At 54.0% G+C, this 20,736-nt stretch overlaps 1 long non-coding RNA gene across 1 annotated transcript; it reads right to left on the bottom strand.

Moving 5' to 3' along the window:
- Window positions 1-694: 694 nt before the first annotated feature.
- Window positions 695-16,016, bottom strand: LOC144304931 (uncharacterized). The gene is made up of 3 exons (XR_013371938.1): window positions 15,857-16,016; window positions 5,561-5,765; window positions 695-4,837 (listed from the first exon to the last, which is right to left on the bottom strand). It is a non-coding gene; the product is annotated as an uncharacterized LOC144304931 (long non-coding RNA).
- Window positions 16,017-20,736: the final 4,720 nt, after the last annotated feature.

The raw sequence follows: 20,736 nt of genomic DNA, 5'->3' as shown, positions 1-20,736 counted from the left end.
GCACTTAAGGATCACTGGCTGTGGTTAATTGTATGTTAAATGAAGGGAGGGAGATGGAGGAGCTCCAGAATGCCCCACGGGCATGTGAGGTCGTGACCCTCCAGTGCCAGTTGCACCTGCTGTTGGAGACTCAGAGCCTGGCTTCCTGGAAGACGGCACCAGCACCGCAGTCACCTCTGGTGGGTTGGTGTGCGGCCAGCCTCGGGTCCAGCTCAGGTGGGGCGCCCCATGGCACAACCGTGAACGTGGTGTGCAGGACAGACGCAGGCCCTTTGCAAAGCCCGTCTCCTTGACTGCCATCGAGGGATACAGCATCCTTCCCACCCACTTTCATAAAATGGGGATGAGAATTCCCGCCTCCTATAGCTGCTGGCAGGTGAGAAAATAATGATTATTATCATCCACAAGGGCAGCTTTACTGAGCGCTATGTGCCAACCGTCGTGGGAAGTGTCTTACACACGAGAGCTCATTCCACCCCCATGGCAACTCTGTAAGGTGGGCACAATTCCTTTCCCCATTTTGCAGATGAAGATGAGGCACGTGGATCACGTATGAAGTAAGCACGAGCCAGAGCGGCAGGAGGTGGGAAGGTTACTGGCCAGCCGAGTCTTTTCTCCACACCAGCTGCGGAGCAAGGGAGCTACAGCCGGGGACAGGAACCTCCCACTGGGGACCACCCCCCGGGGACCTGCCAAGCACTCAGTCACATCCGATGGCCAGTGTAAGGCTCTGGGTTATAACTCTGGAGGTCTCAAACTGTGATGGACGTGATGGCCCCCGGCAGAACCAAATGGGGATTCGGTGTCGGTGTTTTGAGACAGTAACAACCGGCTGGCTGCGGGGAAACTCCCCCCAATCCTCAGAACAAAGCTCAAGCATGTCCTCGAGCAGCCTCGCCTGATGCCTGCAGGGAAACCCGCTGTAAATGCGCTAAGTGCAAAGGCAGGGGTGGGGTGAAACAAGGAGTCAAGGAAACAGGGGCAGCGACGTAGATAGGAGACCGAGGAGATCTTAAGGCGACAGCACCACCAGTGCTGGATGGCCATTTCCTGGTGATAAAGGGGTCAATGCATTCAGAGAGTAGCGCAAGCCTCTGCCAGCACCACTAACAGAGTTTCAAAATACATGAAGAAGCCCGATGGAACCACGGGGGAGGTGAACACCTCCTCTGACGGGGCCAGGGCAGTGCCTCGGAGATCGCAGCAGAAGACAGAGCCAGGGAGTGGCAGGGTCCCAACGGGGACTCTGGGCGGGAGACAAAGGGTGGGAAGCAAGAGCTAGCGTGGAGGTGAAAGGCGGGCATTCCTCACCTCCCACCAGTTTGGGGAGGGAGGGAGAGCCAGGGGCTGGCCATGAGGTTGCAGCGTGGAGTCTGGGTAACAAAAATGAGCTGGAACCACTAATAAAAAGACCAGAGGAGTCCCGGGGAGGGCATGATGCTGACTGCAGTTGCGGGAGGACGTGCAGTCATGTGGCCGGAAGATCACGCAGGGAGATGTTTCTGGGCAGGCAGTGAGGCAGCGCAAGGAGAGGTGGGGCTGGCAGCAGCCGAAGAGGTTACACCCCGACACCGGTGGTGCTACCGTCCCACAGGCGCCCCCTGAGAAAGGGCACTGGCTTCTGTGTCTGCCCGGCCCCTTGGTGGAAACACATCCCCTCACCCAGATACTTATCCAGCACGTAGTCGGTCCCCTTAGATGTTTGTTGAGTGAATAAACAGACCAGAGGTCCACAGTTCTGCTTAGGGATCTCAGAAGGCATGAAACCCAATTCTGAGAGTGTGTGTGTGCATGTGTGTGTGTGTGTGTGTGTGTGTGTGTGTCTCAATAAGCCACAAGTAGAAAAATGTGGGAAACATGAAGTCCCCCAACACACAGTGGAACTGACCCTCCAGGCTTCTCAAACGAATGACCCAGAACAAAACTGGAGCATCAGAGTATCTTCCAGCCAGACTCAATATTTCAGACTGACTCAGCTTGATGAGAGTGGTTGCTACGATTCCAACAAAGACTGGAACATGCTTTCTGCTTCATCTAGAACAACCTTCAGACTCGGTCCAGGAGCGAGAGGCCAGTGGGGAGGGGATCGCTGTGCTCCAGGACCCCAGGTAAGTCCAGCGTCGGCCCCTGGGGAGGATGTGTGAGGCAGAGGCAGGAGAGGCCGGGACCCCTCCTGGCAGCTGGCACGCAGCGTGTTTGATTCCATGTGGTCCTGCGGTCCACACGCACAGCTGGCCTTGTCTGTTTGCTCACCTGCGGGGTCAGCAGAGCATGGCAGCGCCCCCCTGGGAGGAATGTCCGTGAACGCTTCGATGACTCGCATGTACCAAGGAGCACAAGAAAGCACCTGCCAGCCTAGACCTTTGATGCCAGAGACGTTCACGGCCTCTGACAGCAACCACCAAGGATGGTGTTTTCACTCCATGACATCAATTCTGAAAGGTTAGGAATGTCCCTGGAACATCCCCGAGAGAGCTCACGATGGGTCGATGATCCATGAACGTGCAGTGCTGAATGTAGACAGACCCGGCCCGAGCCCCGCCCCACCAGCTGTCTTCCAGGTGTTCATGAGCTCGTGATGTGGCCTCTCCACGTCCGGTCCTAGGTCTGGCTCTGCCACTTCTTGCCCACAGGACCCTGAACAGGTGTATGACCCTAAATTCGTCATGTCCACATGCACAGTGCCATACCGAGTGCCGCACCAGGAGCGTGACCTCTGCCGCCAGCAGCCCAGCCACAAAGCCAGGCTCTTCTGCTTGTCCACTGGGTGGGAAGCATGGCGGGCATTCCTCTCAAAGTACATCTTTATTTTCTTCTCTGCAAAACGAGGATCCATCACATAGGATTTGGGGAAATGGAAGGAGATAAGCAGGGAATATGCCTGGTGCAGGGACCACCTTCACCACCTTCACCCTCCAGTAGTGTTCGTCCTAGAAGCTGCTCCCCATAGCTGCCCCCCCACACAAGTGTGCTCAAGCCAGAGAGAGTGACCCAGTGCCCTCCGCACACCCACCCAACACTACGTTCACTGTGCATTCCTGACCGGCCCACACTCAGGGAGGCCCGGAAGTCAGCTTCTTGAGAAAGAGCGGCTGAAATGGGTACACCGCCGAAACAATCACCAAAGTCCAGGAGCTGTTCAAGAAAGGGCACATAGCCCAGCCATTAATGAAAGCTACTACAAAACCTTATTTCTGAGCTTTCTGGCACACACAGTGAGAAGGGAAGGTGACACACTCTTGCTGGTACAAGAGGCATCGTGACTTAGCAGGGGCCTCACTCCTCCCTTGGACAGGACTCGAGAAGAAATCAGTCAGGCTTTCCTATAAGCGACCTCGGAAAGCGTCAAGGTGATGCCTTAGAGGGTACATCGGCCAGGGAGGACAGAGGGACAGACAGGCTGGTGGGACGGGGTCGGTGGCACCCATTCAGCACAGCTATGGAACGTAGCATAGGACTGGGAAGTTTCTGAGTGTGAAAGAGGCCCTACTTGTAATGATAGCAACACGGGCATAAACCAGGACTGCCCCATGCAGACTAGGGCTGTGGCCACCAGCGGCCGCTTCTTCCATCACCCCATGGTCAGTACGGGGCGGGGGAGTGGGGGGAGCATAGCATTTTAAGGGCTAGGGCTGTAAAGTAATTATGTTCACGTGTGTGACTTTTCAGTGATTTAACCTAATGCCAATACCTAATATTTGTATGACCGATTAACACACCAGGGTTGGCAGGGCTCTTGGGCTGCGGACAATGCCAGGTCGGCCGCCATCCTCATTCCAGAGCATTCCTTCTGGCTCACAATCCCATACCTACTTACAGGGGTGGCCTGTCCACCTTCTCTTCGACAAGAGTTCATCAAGCTCCCTTTTTGCTTTGGCTGCCAGGAAGCTCAGAGCTGAGTTTTGTGCTCAGCATCTACTCTTTTCCTCTCACTGGCCTTCTTCTCATTCTGCTTCCATGACCCACATGTCTCCTCTCGCTCTCCAGAGTCCCCAGCTCAGAGGTCCTCTGACTCCAGACCATGCTTTCTTCCTGTTGCGTGGAGGCTCAGAGACTCACCCCTGCCTCTTGGCCTCAGTGGGGCCTTCATTTCTCTCCCTTCCTGCTGTGGCCCCTTTTGCGTCCAGCTGACGCTCCACGAGTTATAACTTGGGCCACAATCCTGACGATGCTCTGGGCCCCCCAGGATTCCAAGGACGCTGGACGTGATTGTCTCTGCGGGGCGCAGCTGAAGTGCTCTTGTGAACCTGAGTATTTTTCCTACTTTAGCTCCTGTCTGGGGCGGTGGGTGGTAAAACACACAAAGTTCCACCTTCCTCTGGAAAAAAAAAAAAAATCAGAAAGAATCTTCTCTTTTAAGGAAAGGTGGGTGGCTTCTGAGTGGGAGCCAGCAAGGCTAAGGGATACAGAGAAGTGTTTCAGAGAAGATTCGCTTTGATTTCCTTTTCACTGTTCCCACGTGCTTGCCGGGAGAAAGAGCCTTCCCTGTGTGACTGGCGACTTAGCCTACAGATGTTTTTAACACCTTTTATGTTTCTCGGTTGTTCTGAGAGCTCTGGAACCATTTTGGGTGATCGTATGTCCCAAATAGTTACAGTGAAATGAATTAGTTTTAGACGGTGGCTTTGATGTAAAGCCTCCCGTTGGCGTGGCGTGTCCTCAATGCCCGGACAGCCTCCACGCGTGCTCACAATGTGACGATGGGCGTCCGGCCGACCCGGGCCACTGCGGGTGTTCTTACAAAGTCATGATGTGCTTTTAAGTTCCGCTCGTTTTAGTTTTCCTGAAAACGCAAACCTGATGTGACTTTTTCCGCTGTTGAGGCAGGATGGGTCCCCTAAAGTGAGAGAGGATGACAAAGGGAAGATGGGGCACAGTCACCGGCATGTGGGGGTCCTCAGGCACCGCTGTGTCCACCCCTCCCTTTGGAAATGGAAGGCCGAGGCCGAGAGATGGAGCCAGAAAGAGAGCCCGCGGTCCTTGGTGCCTGGTCTGAACTGATGCTGGGGGCACCCCGAGCATCACCCCCACCTGCTGGCCAGGGCTTCCATCCTGCTCGTATCAGACCCCCGGGAGCATCGTTTCGTTTCTCTCCCCAGTGTCTCAGTTCTGGTGTAAAATTAGCTCAGCCGTGAGTTTCAGGAGTAAGTACCCCGCAGCCCCATCGGTGGCAAGAAAAAGAAACCAGCAGGGACTTTCCTCCTTTCCTGCCAGCCAGGGCTGGGCCCCTGGCCATGCAGGGCTGCAGGGGACAGCGTGGGGAAGGACGGGGGGGACTCAGCTGTCAGCTGGGATGCCCAGGAAGCAGGAGACAAGTCCTGGGCCCTGTCCACCCCATTGCCTCACGCCCGGGGCCACCATTCCAGCACACCCCACATGTATCCTGCACTCCGAAGTGTCCCTGTAAACTCCCCTGATTGCTTTAGGGGCACCCACTCCTGACCTGGCCTCACAGGGCAGCACGGGCACAGATCATGCACGCAGGCCTCCATGAATGGCACACACGGTACGTGATCGCCTCCAGAAGCCCCCCTCGTGCCCCCTCCTGGTTACCACTCACCCCTCAGGGGTCATCTTGGCCTTGCGTTCGGTAACGTAGATCCATTTTTCTGGTTTGAACTTGTGTAGATGAAGTCACGGCGTGGACTGTCCGTGTCTGGTTTGCTTGTTCATCCGTATTGTTCAGTGTAGCTGTGAGGGGTTCACTGTCTTTGCTCTGCAAATACACCAGAGTGTGCAAGGTCACCCCAGGGATGTTCCCATTCCTATAGGTTAAAAAAACAGTAAAACAATGGTAATTTTGTACGATTCCACCTTGTAGTTACCTATGAGTTTTCTACCTGGTGAACATAGGGGATAGTACTCTCTTCCCAGTTCATTTTTTTAAAACTCAGCATGACGTTTTTAAATTCATCTGTGCCGCTGCCCATAAGTCCAGCCTGGAGGCAGCACAGCCCCGCGCCTCCTGCACACACAACATGGCCCTTACACATCACCATCCCCGTCCCCCAAGGACCCTTGGTAGGAATCTGTTGGGGATGTAAGTCCACGAGTGGAATCTTAGAGTTATTGGCATATTTCTGGGAGGCCACATCTGGGAAGACACCCACCCCATGGATACCCTGTAGCCCGAGAGGCAGCAAATGGACTCAGTGGGGAGCAAACAGGGCATAATTTGAAGGCAGGGAGAATTGGAAGGAGGGGGTGCCATGACCCGCCAGCAGGGGGTGCTACCTCCTTTTGGATCCTGAGGCCCCAAGGGTTGGGGAGCCCCTCTGATGGCAATCCGGGTGCCCCAGCCACCCCTGTGCCTTCTCGGTGACGCCACACATGAGCTGGCCTGACTCCCAGGGGTCGGCCACTGGCAACGGGGCACCAGTGGGCCAGTGGGGGATTGCTGGAGTGTGCCTGCCTGCAGGAAGGGGTCCTGCCCAGATGCCCTCCTCTGCCATCACTTAACCATCGGGAAAGGAAGGCAGAAAGCAAGGAGCCACCCTCGGGGCCCGGCTCAGTGCCTGAGAGGTCAGGGGTCCCCCCCAGGAGCCAGGCTGCCAGCCATCAGCCGCTGGCATCTTGCCGAAGCTTGTTCCCCCCACTGCGGCCCTGCCTGGCCTCTGCGCCTTGTACTGCAAGGATAAGAAGGAAAGTAAAAATGAAAGAAATGGGAGCAGATCCTGAGAGCAGAGTCCGGTGGCAAGGCAATGCACCCACAGGTCAGGGCCGGCCGTGCCCTTACCGTACACCACCTGTGAACCTCAGCACGTCTCTCTGGCCTTGATGACAGCCCTGGGCTCAGGAACTGGAGGACACTCCTGCCTTTGCACCTCCTCCCATGATAACTGGTCCCATCTGTGCCCTGGGGCTCATCTGCCCACCAGCATTCAGTGGGCACCTGCTGCATGCAGGGTACGTGTGCAAGAACCAAGGGGCAGTGGGGCCCCATTCACAAAGGCTTCCAGCAGGACCCACCCAGCCACGGGCGTTCAAGGAAGACGCCCACCACAGAGCACCACGCTACTGATTCTGCAACTCGATTTTGGCATCTCTGCATTTTAAAAAGATAAACCAACAGTATCAACCAAACTGAAAGCGGCCCAGCCCCTAACAGTCGGTGGACAGGACGCAGAAACCCCCCCCCCCCCCCAGGGGAACAGCTGCTCCGTCTCCCTCCAGGGCTCCTTTCCTCCCACACGTGGTCCTAAAGCAACTCTTTCTCAGCCCACGAGTGCTCGGGCCGTGTCTGAAGCCACAGCAGCGACCACCTGAGCCTGGCATCTACCTACGGCACCTCCGTCCGGGGCACCTTCCTAGGCTCCCATCCCACAGGCGAGCAAGCGGAGACTCAATGAGGTCTGCAAACAACTCAAGGTCACCCAGATAACTGGGGCAGAGAATGGGGCGGGGGGGGCAATGCAGGCTGTCTGGGGCTAGAGCACCCCAAAATCCCCATGCTTCACTGCTGGATATGCAGCCTGCTAGCAGACCAGATGGAGCAGCCTCATGGGTCATGAGGCATCTGGGGCCCTGGACAAGGTTCCAGAAATGGAAGATTTTCCTCCAGTGGGTTCCAGTGGCTTTGAGGGGTCACACCCCGCGACTATGGTTCTTTAACACTGGGAATGGGCAGCAGTCCCAGGAGAGCTTCACGACAACTCTGTGTCCAGTTAGAGATACTTGTCTGGCTTTCTTTTTCACTTTCCTTCTGTTTTGGGTTTTGGGGGTTTTTTCTTTTTTTTTTTTTTTTTTTTTTTTTAATTCCCCAGCCTGTGTTCTTTGCATGTTTCTCCTCTTCCTCCCCGGCTTCGTGTTTCCCTGTGCTTTCCAGGCTTTCCGCCCAGACCCAATTACGTGTGAATTAAAGACATGCTGCTTTATGCCCCCCAAGAAACAAGCGTGTGCCACGCCTCCCCACGGGCCGAGGGAGAAAGGAACTACCCGAGTAATTCAAGCCCACGGTCAGTGTGGCTCAAGCCGCATCCTTTTCTAAGCATATCTTCAAAGCAGACATGACCTCAAAGAAAATTCTTTGAAAACATGCCTCCATTTCAGAGTGAAAGCATGAGCAAGTCTGAGTGCCGTGGGTTGGGGCGGCGGTGGGGGGGGGGGGGGACAGGGTGGGAGCCCCTGCTGGTGGCATTCCAGATGAGGGAGGAAACGGAGACCAGAGTGGTTAGTACTGTTCCCCAGGCCGCACAGCTGTGGCCGGGGCCATGGTGGACCACGCAGCTGCAGGGGGTGATAGTGAGGATGCAACAGCCCCCCTGTCCCCGCAGGAGGGGGGCTCCCTGCCCACCCCCGTCCTCCTTGAGGGCTGTGAACACCACATGCGCCACCCTGTCCCAACCGTGGACCCCAACACAAAGCCCCCGTGGTGTGAAGGAGCAAGGTTTTGTCCCAGCTCCACCAACCACACCGCGGCTAAGCGCCAATGGCACTCACGAAGGTCACTTCCTCTCCAGGTCTTTGTCCCCACCTGTAAGTCAAGCGGGGCAGTCAAGACCACGAACAGTGACTCAACGTTCATTCAGGACTGGTCGTCTGCCCGATGGAAGCCCTTTCCCTGTGCTCATTCCTTGAATCCTCCCAGGAGCCCTGGACCGATAAGCACTTGGGGACAGAGCACGGTCCAGCCATCTGCCAGAGTGACGTGGTGACTGGGAACCTGACGCCAGACCCCGGGGACACACAATCCACCGTCTGCTTCCAGAAGGCTTTAGCAGCCCCCCTGGCTCCACGTCCCACTCCCAGCTTGAACGGGTCCAGCACAAGTTGGAACGTCCATGGTGCGTCGCCTCCCCGCCAGGGCCAAACGTCACAGTGTTTGTGCCAAAGGTCTGCATCTGCTGGTCTACAAGCAAGATATTTGGCACAAACTGGCTTCCTTGGCACTCAAGACGGTAGACGAGGAGAGAGGGCTCAGAAGATAGGGCTCCACATCGGATGGCTGTCAGCTCCTGGCCAGGGCAGAGCGCAGAAGGCCTCCACCCCTCCTTCGAGAAGCCAACAACCACAGCTTCCCGCAGGGAGCCCCCACTCCTGGAACAGCTCAGCATCAGGAAAGCCACACCCGCATTAATCCTCACGGCTCCCTGGTGCCCGGGAGGCTGTAATCGTCCCCATGTCCCTCATGAGGAAACCAAGGCACCCAGAGGATCGGGGGTAGCTCCCATGGCTGGGAAGTCTGGGGCCTGGAAGGTGAGCCCCATGGTGAGGCTCTAGGGCCCAGGTGCGGGACCACCACACCACGGCCAAGCACCCAGTGCCCACCTGGTACGCCAGGAGCTGCGTCCACATGGGCCATTCACCTGTCCTGCGTGCAGCCGCTGCACCGGGACACCCAGGGCCAGAGTCAGGGAGGTGGGCGGCCTCTCTCCCCAGGTCCAGGGGGTGGCAGCCTCAAGGGGTGACAAGACCACCCCACGCAGCCTCGCTCTGTGTGCCAGCTGCAGAAAGTAAACTCTAAGCGGCTGCACCCTGGACACCAGGAAGGAAAACCACTCGCTCCGCCGCCCTTCCATTGGGCCAGGAGGCCCTGACCAGCGAGCAGCAAGCAGTAGGCTGGAGGGACAGGCATCTCCTGCAACCCCTGGGGCGTCCCACTGACAGATTTAAGCCTCTCCCAGAGGTAAAGTCCTCAGGAATGCTCTGGAGTCAGCAGACGGTACAAGACCCCAGACACGGGTGGACAATGTTTCTACCCCACTAGAGACATTTGGGGGGAGGGCCTTGGAGCCTGGCACACATGCGCCCGGTGGTTCGCCATCCCAGAGTGGCTTCAGCACCTGAGCATGAGTCCCAGAGCCCGAGATACTCTCAGGCCCCAGAAGAGGCCTCACTGCCAAGTCACCGAAGGGTTTGGAAGCTCCAAGGGGGGCCCACTTGCAGGACAAACACGGGAGAGAGGAAGTGGCCACTCTGCTGAGGCCACGCTGGCCTGGGTGCCTCCGGCTGTCACCCTCCCCAGAGGCAGGAGAGTGGAGCATTAGAGCCTCAGCCCTGCATCCAGGCTTGCTAGCTCTGCTCCGTTGCTGAGCAGCTTCAGGAAAATGACTTCACCTCTCTGGACAAAGGGGTTAAGAGCCGCTCTTACCTCTCCTACCTCATAGGCTCGTGGGTTACATGGCCTGCTGCCACAAAGTGCTCAGAACAAGGGCTCGGCACATAGTAAGAGCTCAATAAATTAGTTATTCTGTTACTATTGCCTGTCCCTCCCAAACAGTAGCAGCCCAGGATCCACACTGGGGCCCCACCCAGGGCCTCCCTGGCTGTCCTTGGAGAAGAGGCCACCCAAGAGACAGCATGAGGCACGGAGCCTGGAAGACGATAGGAGCCAGTCACTGGCCTCCACGGGCGCACACGCGCACACACATGCCCACGTGCACACCTGTACACGCATATCCACATGTGCACACCCAGGCACGCTGGCAGCTGCCTCTCCTCTCCTCTGCTCCAGCGTGAGTGGGGCAGGGCAGGGCAGAGCCCTATTGCTCAATGCCAGGACCGCGCTTGGGTCTCAACGGTCAGGGACCCGGCTGTCGGAGCCCGCGGGGCCTTGCAATCAGGCCTTTGTGGGCCACGGGCTTTTAATATTTTTAGAGAAGTTGGGTTTCTGCCAAGTTCCTCTGCTTCAGATTCTTCCTGGGTTGGTGGGCTCCTGCCCACTGAAGCCTGTCGGCTGCTCTGGGGGCTCGGAGGGATCACAGGGGCCCCCACAGCTGCTGAGTCAGCCTCCAGCCCTCACAGGGGGCTGCCTGGCCAGCCGGGGTGACCAGGCCACCCAGCACCCCCCATCCCGCAAACTCAGACCAGGGCTCTGGGAGGCACTGTGTTTTCTCTCCACCCCCTACCCTCAGCTTCTTGTTTTCTGGTTTTGTACCCTCTGCCTTTTTTATGTGAAAGATCTGGCTCCGACCAGCTAGTGAGCCAAGGGGCACATTCATTTCACCCCTCAGTGAGTGAAAGGGTACCTCTTCTTCTGGGTACGAAGAGGCAGCGGTTGGTGGACACCAGCAGAAGCCCACTGGGGCAGTTGTCCTTTGTTTTGTTGTTTGCTCAGACAGACGTGGGCAAAAGTCATTTTCCAACATCCACTAGCTCATAATCCAAAAATCAGCCCCCAGACTGGCTGAGCACAGGGCCGTCTGCAGCACAACACGTGGCCAGAACACGGGATCTCGTGGCCCAGGATCAAGCCGGCAGTCAAGAGACTCAAAGACGCATGTGCATGTGACCAGGAGCAGCTGAGGGCAGGTGCCACATTTCGAGGGGTCAGCCCCTGGAACGTGGGGACACTGGGTGACAGTGGACTCAGCCTGCTCTGGGAGGGGCACTGGGTTACAAAGCAGAGATTTAGGTTGGAAAAATCATCTTCTTATCCATTCTTCAGGACTATCCTGTTGCTGCAGTAACACCTGAGCACAGATTCAGCAGGTTAAAACAATGCAAATCTATTATGTCACAGTTCTGGGGCCTACAGGTCTGACACGGTCTTGTTGGGCTAACATCAGGGTGTCTGCAGGGCTGTGTTCCTTCTGAAGGCTCCAAGGAAGAATCCGTTCCTGTGGCTTTCCCAGCTTCTGGAACCGCCTGCATTTCTTGTTGCCCTATAGCAGCTTTTCACCTTCAAAGCCAACAGAGTGGCAGCTTCTAGGCTCTCTGCCGCTGCTCTGTCCTCACATCTTTCTGACTCTGACTCTCCGACCTCCCTCTTACAGAGACTCTTATGGTTCCATTGAGCCCACCTGGGTAATCAGAATAACCTCCTCACCTCAAGATCCTTAACATAATCACATCTGCAAAGTCCTTTTGCCATGAAGGTCACACACCCCAGGTTCCTTAGGGTAAGGAGTCATTGCTCTGCCAACCACACTAACTTTGGGCATCTCCTCCCTTATCTGGGAAATGGTGGTGATGATGGTGATAATAATACTGATGATGGCAATGGCAGTGATGGTAATGATGGTGATAATAGTGATGGTGGTGACCACGATGATGACGATGGTGGTGATGGTGATGGTGGTGATGATGGTGGTAATGGTGGTGATGGTGATGGTAACAATGATGGTGGTGATCATGATGTGATGGTAGTGATGGTGATTATGGTGGTAATGATGGTGGTGATCATGATGTGCTGATGGTGATGACAATGATGGCAATGATGGTGGTGGTGGTGATGATGATGGTGATGGTACCCACTCTCAAAGGGCTATTGGAGGATTTAACTGGTTCATATTTACAGCTCATACAGTCACACTGAGCACAGAGTAAGCATTCTTTGTGTTTGTCAAATATAAAATAGGGAAGTTTCCACATGTAGCTTTAGCTGTGTCCCTTCTAGGTATCTGACTTGATCTAGAACATGTTGATTCTTCACGAGCCACTTGCCCTTCTATATTCATCTCTTTGGTCACTGGCTTCCATCTCTCTGTCCAGAACATTGGCCATACATGTCTCTTTGTTCACCCAGTACCCAGAACAAAGCCTAGCAGCTAGTAAGCTCTCTTGGGGCTTGGTGGTAAATAGGTATTGAAACCAAGGCTTCCAGCTATCAGTCTTCAACTAGCAAACACTTACTGGGCCCTCCCATGGACCAGGCATCATGCAGAGTGCACACATCAAGGTGAAACAGCACAGAGAGCAATTAGCAGATCTTTAGGACACACTGTGGTGCATGCAAGTGGAGCCATTCTCAGATGCAGTGAGCGCTTGGCAGCTCCAGTGCTGCTGGCCCGGAGTGCAGTCCCCTGCCATCCTATCACAGCCACATGTCAGCCCTGTACATTAGTGGGTGCTAGGATTCCTGTCCCATTTTAAAGACGCAGAAACTAAAGCTCAGAAAGATTGCTCAGACTGCCCAGGTCACACAGCCAGCATGCAGTACAGCTCCCTGGTCTCCAGTCAGCCTCTCGGCTCCTCTCCAATCTTGGGGGTGGGAGTGACACTATCACAATGAGGCAGAGAAAGCATCCCTCCCATTTGGATGCCATATTCAACAGTAGTTAGCATTGTCTCTACAAGGTCAGGGAGGAGTTCATGTTAGGAGCCCTCCCAACAGATCCTGCACGAAGGTACCGAAATGCCCTGCACCCACCACTGACAAACCCTACTGAGATTAGGAGTCCACAGCTCAGTGTCAACCTGTCCAAGCAGGAGAGAAAAGGCAGTGGTGGTGGACTGAATAAATCACAGGAGAGAGCTCCCAGGGAGGCGCTGTGATCACCAGGACAGGCCTTAGACACCCGGGGAGACAAACCTAAATTCAGAGGAACCAGCCTGACCATGGCCCTCATGTCCTTGCTAAGTAACAAATCATGACTCTGTCTATTCCTGCCTCACCTTCATTGTCCTCAGTGGTGAGAAGCTGTGACAATGGAGGAAGTGGTGGGAGGATTGTGTCCCTTCTTAATCAAAATGCAAAAACTCTCCTTTAAATAAATTCCAGCCTTTGCAGGAGTGCACCCCGGGGGTCCAGCATCGGGTGGTGCTGGGAGCTATGTGTTGTGACATCCCCAGGGTGGGTCGGGCTCTTGGGGTTCAGGGGTGGTTTTTCAGATCGCCCTTGAAAACTCTGGCTGAGCCTCCTTCTTTCATAATGTGGCTCAGAACATTCCCACAAACCGTCACAAAGTATTTTAGGCGACACATTTCTATAACTGTAATGCTCTTTAAAACAATTTTTTTTCAGTTTTGCCCTTTTGCAAAATAACTGTTTTTATACCGATTCAGAAGCTCTTTCTGTCAGAACTGTTCTTGGCCAGAATTGCTCTGCAGTATGGCATGAAAGAGAGAGTGAAGACAAGGTCACAGGTCCTCAGTGTCTAACCCAGGCTTCGTGCTGTGGGGACCTGTGCCTCGCAGACTTCATGCTGAGCATCCCCTGCAGGGAAATGCAAGGATGTACAACCCTCACCTTCTCTGCAGCAGGAAAAGGCATCACATTTTGAAAGCAACCAGAAATACAAGGCATCCCTCTGATACCCTACAGCAGACACGGGGCTGGTCCAGAGCAAACCACTTGCAAGTTCACATCAGTGCGAAAAGCATCCACTCAGATGCTAAACATTCCTTCCCGTGCAAAATCCAGACACCACAAGATGCAGGGCAGTACGTGTGGTATAATCGGGGTTTTTTTTTAAGATTTTATTTTATTTTTTCATGAGAGACACAGAGAGAGAGAGAGAGAGAGAGGCAGAGACAGGCAGAGGGAGAAGCAGGCTCCATGCACGGAGCCTGACATGGGACTCGATTTTTATAAAAACAAAACACACACTTGCACCTGGGAAGGATGCTCCAGCAACCCACTAGCATCACCTGCCTGTTGGCTGAGAAATTTGAGGAAGGGGGAGGCTTCCATTCTACTTTCCACATTTCTCTATTGTTTCAATTTTTCGACCAAACCCTAATATTTCTTGTGTGTACTTCTGATATTAGTACGTACGTTTTCCTTAAAAAACGATAAAAGGTAATATCATTGTACACCTAGGACATTGAGGCACTTAGATGCTAAATGTCCTGCAGAAATGCTAAGCGGCAGAAAAGGTAATTACTGTTTAATTAAGCATTGACTGTGTGCTCAGCAGCATTATAACCACTTCGCATATGTGATCTCATTTGATCCTTAAATAGTTCTTTGAAGTGGGTGCTCTTATTCTGTCTGTGGGTGCTCTTATTATTTTTGGAGGAAGGGATGAGTTCAAATGTTTACCTAGAGACACCCCTCTGCTGCTATACTTTGGAGATGCTCCCTTTTTATGATATACTCTGATTTTTTTTAATCACTGTCACTGTACATCTGTTTACACTTCACCCTGTCAGGGGGGGACCTCAAACAGAGAAGGCCCAGAAAAGTGTTCCTCAAGCCTTTGAAACTCTAGAGACAGCATTCCCAGGACATTCAGTTTCAGGCAGTAGGTGTTTTAGAGTACAGTTTGCATAACATAAAAATCATGGAGTGCAAAGCACAGAAGTAATGTTCTCTGAACCATTCAGAGAAAGTGGATCAGGAGCTTTACTTACAGGAGCAGGTTTTTAGAACTTACAGATCTGGGACGCCAAATGCCATCTGGAAATGTGGTTTGAGAGTATTTGATTCCCCATCATTGGTTTTTGTTTGTGACTTTGTCTTTCTAACTGCTCTTTAGCAATCCAGGTATTTTTGAGAAATGTAACGGCTTGGCTGGCAAGAGATTACACCGCAGACTTTTCAAGGCCAGTGGATCAGGCACTGGAAGCAGGGCTGCCACATACAGTGGTCCAGTTTGTGCACTGCACAAAGCATCTGGCTTTCAAGTGGACCTAAAAACAAGCTGTATGTGGCCTTCTCTGAAGCAAGGCAGGGGGCTTCTTTTCCTTTACACAAAAGGCACGGCAGTTGGCTTGCCAAACCCTAGGCCCACAGGTCTGTGTTCACCCAGAGGGGGCACTTTTTTAACCCATCTTCCCAGCAGGGGTGATTATTTCCAGTTCACGGAGTGCCGTACAGGCTAGCTGGTGCAGGCTAGGACTAGGAGAGCCTGTGGGGTAAGGGAAGGGAGCGGCCAGGCCAGCCCCTCTGTGAAGGTTAAAGGACGGAGCGAGCCCAAGGTGTGGTCTGATAAAGAAATGAGGCTCTCAGGAGCTCCATTTGCAGTGAGCGTGAGACTTCCCTGAGCCCTCGGCCCTGAGGTCAGCCAGGAACCCTCTGTTACGCGTTGACGGGGGCTGCCAGCAGCTGCGATCTGCTGTTCCCTGCACAGCACACCTGCAGCGTTGCAGTGTGTGTCTAAGACTGTGGCAGGTTAAGATGGACCCTGCCCCAGCCGGGCTGCTGGCCTCCACCTGGCAAGATTGTAATTCAGTAGCCGTCACACCTGCTTACCTGAAATCCCTTCATCAAGGACCTCAAGGTTGGTCCATCAAGGTTGGTCCTCAGATAAAGGAGAGGCCCCTGTGGTTTTGCTCTCAGGGCGGCTGTGCTGATTTAAATCACACGGAGGTGTGAGAGGCTGATACTAGAACTGCTGGGAACCAGGCGTGTCAGGGAGGGGACACACCAAGGCCACATTGAGGACACACACCCGCCGAGGATGGTGGGTGTCGTGGAGGGAGGAGGTGGGGAGAGCAGAGGGGCAGACAGGGCAACACCGTGGGCCGAGCCAGCCTTCTGAGCTCAGCCCTGCTGCCGCTGTTGGCTCACTGAACCAGCACACACTTGCCCTGGTGTGCCCGTCACCCAGCCCAGGCCGTGAGGATTCGTGTGGAGACACTGGCCCCATCCTCAAGGAGCTTTCATCTCTCAAGTAGAATAAAAATAATGGATATTTATGGGCCGTTCTGTGTCGGGCAGGCCACAGGACATTTGAGCGGCCTGATCTCATGGAACCTCATGTTAATCCCTGGAGGCAGGTGTTGATTTTAGCCCCATTTAATAGAAGAAGCAGAGGCTCAGAGAGGGGAGGCCACTTTGCCAAGCTCACACAGCCAGGACCCTTGGGCTCCTGTGCCTACACTCATTGACTCAGAGACATCCCTTCAAAGTAATATTTTTCCTATAAAATGTTGTCCAAACATTGGATATTAAGAGGAATAAAGAGGTTTCAAAACTTGTACTGCATAAGGAATTCTGTTGGTTTGAGTAACTCCAAACTATCACTGAACAGAAACTCAACAGTGAATTTTTATGACCAAGGAGTTGGCAGAGAAATATGTGAGAGCGAAGGTCAAAGTGAGTCCACAGAGAAGGAGGACGGTACAGTAAGGAAACAGGTGCAGCAAGTCTGAGCTTGTGTGTTGTAAAACCACCCCTCCAACCTGCTGAAATCCCCCCTGCACGATGAGCAATGGGCATGTCAGGCTGATGCCCCGTGGGCTGTCCCTAAAGGACACCACCCCCGAATCACAGGACAGTGACCAAGACGCTGGTGTTGGAGACTCAGGGTAAGAATGTGCAGGGGATGCCACCTAGAAGGAAGCTGGGTGCGCACTTCGCTCCCCCACATGCCAGTACCAGCAGGAGCACAGCCACAGTGAGGGCTCCCATGGTCACCGTGGTAGTGATTGTCACGGTCATGATCCTGGCAACCAACCACAGAAGGAATCGTTCAACTACCAGCAATAATTGTAGCAGTGACGTACACAGAAGCAGTGGTGGCAGTAAGAGGAGCTGTAATGGCAGCAGTTGTCACAGGAGTAGCAGGAGTAAGAGCAGCGCAGTGTAGTAACAGGAGCAGAAGTAACAGGACGGCAGGGGTGATAGTGGCATTAGCAATGACGACAGCAGACTTCGCAGTGCGTTACTGACAGTCACGGTAGCCACTGTGGAGTGGAGTAATCAAGCAGCAGTACTAGTGGTGGCAGTCGTAGTGGTGATCATGAGCTGAGCTGTAGAAGCAGTGACAGTGGCAGCTGTGGCCATCACAGTGGCCCTCATAGGTGTCGTCGTGGTAGTGACAGTGACAGCAGTAGTGATGAGAGCAGCAGTCCCTGTAGAAATAGCGATCATAGGGAAGAGGAAAGTGGCACCTGCTGGGGGCTGCGCCAGGTGCATTCATGTATTGAGTCACATCCTCCTCGTGACAGGGTACGGGCTGTGTCCCCATTATACAGATAAGCCAAGGCACCAGCATATTAAGTAACTCACCCAAAGCCACCCCACAAGCATCAAAGGTGGCAAGTGGCCCCAGGAAGTAAGAGGTCTTGACCAGGTGACCACCCCCAGGTTGTAGGACCATGGGACAGTCTAAAGACCTGTGAGCAGTGCTGCTGAAAGCCACACGGGTGACCGGGACCGCCGCCCGCCGTGGAGTCAGTGCCACCGTGGGGCAGCGGGGATGGAATGTCAGATCAAGTCTGTGATAAATCTTGTGTCCCAGGCAGGACCTCTAGGGCCACCTGACTGTCACCCCAACATCTTCTTTCTCCACTGAAGTATTTGCCTTCAATCTTCCGTACATCCTGAGACCATTCAACCTCAGGCACCATCTTTTTTTTTTTTTTTTTTAAAGCTCACTCAAAACTTCCCACAGAATTCCCCATCAAGTGGTATCGAGACCATCTTGCACGTCCCTACTACTCAAAGTGAGGTCCCCCTTGGTGGGGGCAGGTTAGAAATGCCCAGTCTCAAGACCCACCCCTGCAGGTGAGGACTGGCCTCCACCCTGTCCCCTCTGAGCCCTGCAACTCTCGAAGTGCCTGCCTGTTTCCTGGGGCAGATTATTTTTTTTTTTTTTTTTTATTTATTTATGATAGTCACACACAGAGAGAGAGAGAGAGAAGCAGAGACATAGGCAGAGGGAGAAGCAGGCTCCATGCACCGGGAGCCCGACGTGGGACTCGATCCCGGGTCTCCAGGATCACGCCCCGGGCCAAAGGCAGGCGCTAAACCGCTGCGCCACCCAGGGATCCCTCCTGGGGCAGATTAAAAAGTGCAAGTTCCCATGTCTGCTCTCAGGTGCCCCCTGAGAGCAGCAGAGCACCCAACCTGGAAAACACTAACTGACCACCCAGCCAGAGTGAGGAGCACCCTCCCCTCTGGTTTTGGTTGAAGGGAAAACAGACACCCCGTGAGAAGCCACATGGCCTCTTCCAGGAAGCCTTTGTGTGTTCCCCAAGACAGGATCTGGCCTCCTCGCCGGAAGCATTTCCCCTGTAGGCTGGTGGTTTCGGCCTGACTCCACATTGGCATCATCTGAGAGGGTTGTTTCAAATACGGACTCCCAGGCCTCTCCCCTGGTCCGCAGGATGAGGGCTTCAGGGGCCAGGGCCTCAGCCTCTGTGTTCATAGCAGCGTCTGCACACACCCTCCTTGCACCCTCCCCAGTGTGCTCCTGCTCTGTGTCTCCTCCCACCCACACCCACCAGGTCGGCCACCTCTGTTGCTGCCTAGCCACTTAGAATGGTTTTCTTTTTTTTTTTTTTTGCATGGTTTTCTATTAATCCACCTTTCCCACTGGGCTGCATGTTCCTAGGAGTCACTGGGTCTTAAGTCCCCATCATATAATGAAGTCTCGTTAAGTATGTCCATAACGGAATTGAACTGCCAACTGGGATCACAAGCATAAACACCACGGGACCCCCCACCCCCCTTAGCAGAGCCACCTAGGCCTCTGGCTCTCACTGCAAGGGCTAGGTGCTCATCAGGGGGACCCTGGCCACCAGCTCTGACCTTGGTCATCAGATTGACCATGGGCACCTGGCTTTCCTTCTACCTTGTTCCTGAGTCTTTTCTCCCCGGCTTGTGCTCCAATTAATGATGACCTGAGTTTCTTGTTTGCTCGTTACACCTAATCCCCTTGCCTGGGGCCCTGATTTCCTCTAGCTACTCCCAGGCGCCCCCCCCCCCCCACTCACACGGGAGTGCAGCTTCCTTGATATTCTAGAACCTTCCCTCCCGCTATCAGAGTTTCCTACACCAACCAGAGCTGCTTGCACAGCTTCCCCTGTTCCCAAATTCCTTTTAGCTTTGCTCTATCAAGACACTCTTGACTTCCTCTTGACAGGCTTGCACTTTGGCCTGGGATGACCTTCTGTGTGTAGACTCCAGCCTCCTGGCCTGGGTTTCCCCCCCATTCCCCGCATTGCAGCTGTGTCTGTGTTCCGCAACCCTGTGCCCCCAAGTATTCCAGGCTGAAATTTACCCTATACTTAAGCTGAACAAATATTTGTTGACAGATGACAAAATATGTGGATAAATGGTGGATGAAGAGCTGGAGAGATGATGATGATAGATGATAGATAGATAGAGAGAGAGAGAGAGATGTGGATAAGTCAGCTCAACTATCTCAATCCTAAAAACCCACCACACCTGTGGCAGACATTACTGGATCAGCTCCAAGTGACACCCAGACAGCTGACCCATGTGTGTACGACCAAGGTCTACAGAGACGTACACGAGATGGGCCCCATCCTCATGACACTCAAATTGAGAGCTCGTGGAGCCCTGTGGTCCATGGGAGCACAATGCACAGGCCATGGCCAAACTGAACAGACCCCTGCTCATACCCAGTGCTCCCCTCACAGGCCAAGGTCACTGGTGGGTGGATTCCTTACCTGTAAGATGGGAATGGTGTGCATGGTACTACCTGAGTCAGTTTCCTAGGGCTGCGATAACCAATTACCACTAACTGGGTGACTTACAGCACCAGAAACTTATTCCCTCCCAGTGGGTGAAGCCAGAAGTCTGAAATCTGTTTCGCTGAGTGAAAATTAAGGTTTCAGTGGGCCTGGCTTCCTCTGGTGGCTCCAGGGCAGATTCCACTTCCTCACCTCCTCCACTTTCTGACACCTGCTGCCTTTTCTCGACTCACACCTCGCTGCTCAGTCTCTGCCTCTGGGATCGTGTGGCTTCTAGCCCTTCTCTGTGTGAAATCCCCCTCTCCCTCCCTCTTTGAGAACACCTGTGATAGCATCTAGGGCCCCCTGCCCCGCCGAGATCACCCAACACACTCTCTGCACCTCAAAAATTGTAATTCAGTCACATCCACAAAGTCCCCCTCTGGCCATAAGGCAACTTCGCAGGTTCAAGGATTAGGACATGGCTGTTTATCGAGGGCCTTTATTCCGCCCACCACACTAGCCCACTGGGATCGATGAAGTCACACCTGGTACAGAGCAACTGCCCGATAGACAAGAGCACCGTCCTGGTGCTGGTGCAAGTCAGCAAGGAGACACTGTGTGCTCGTGTGCACTTCTGTGAGTCAGAAAATGGAAGCACCAAGCTCTCCCTCGTCTATTTGGAAAACAGACACATCTGTTGTTTTT

The sequence above is a fragment of the Canis aureus genome, chromosome 3, assembly GCF_053574225.1.
Source record: "Canis aureus isolate CA01 chromosome 3, VMU_Caureus_v.1.0, whole genome shotgun sequence".
In the NCBI taxonomy this organism is placed as follows: domain Eukaryota; kingdom Metazoa; phylum Chordata; class Mammalia; order Carnivora; family Canidae; genus Canis; species Canis aureus.
Note: the sequence above shows the minus strand (reverse complement) of the source record. Positions and strands in the feature narration are given on the sequence as shown.